Raw genomic sequence first — 216 nt, forward strand, 5'->3', positions numbered from 1 at the left:
GGGCGGGAGGCCCGTCCTGAGAGAGCGGCAGTGGGGGCTTCGCCACGGAGCTTCCTCGCCGGAGCGGACGAGAAGGGAAGGAGAGAGACAGCGGTGCTGTCCCCAGCCCCAAGGGGTGTTAGGCGAGCGAAAGGGGCTGTCCCGCCGGCGGAACCCGGCCCGGGGTTCTGCCGCCGCTCCCGAGGAGGCAGCGCGGCTCGCCCCGGGGGGCCCGCC

The sequence above is a fragment of the Mesitornis unicolor genome, unplaced genomic scaffold, assembly GCF_000695765.1.
Source record: "Mesitornis unicolor isolate BGI_N332 unplaced genomic scaffold, ASM69576v1 scaffold23578, whole genome shotgun sequence".
NCBI classification, from domain to species: Eukaryota; Metazoa; Chordata; class Aves; order Mesitornithiformes; family Mesitornithidae; genus Mesitornis; species Mesitornis unicolor.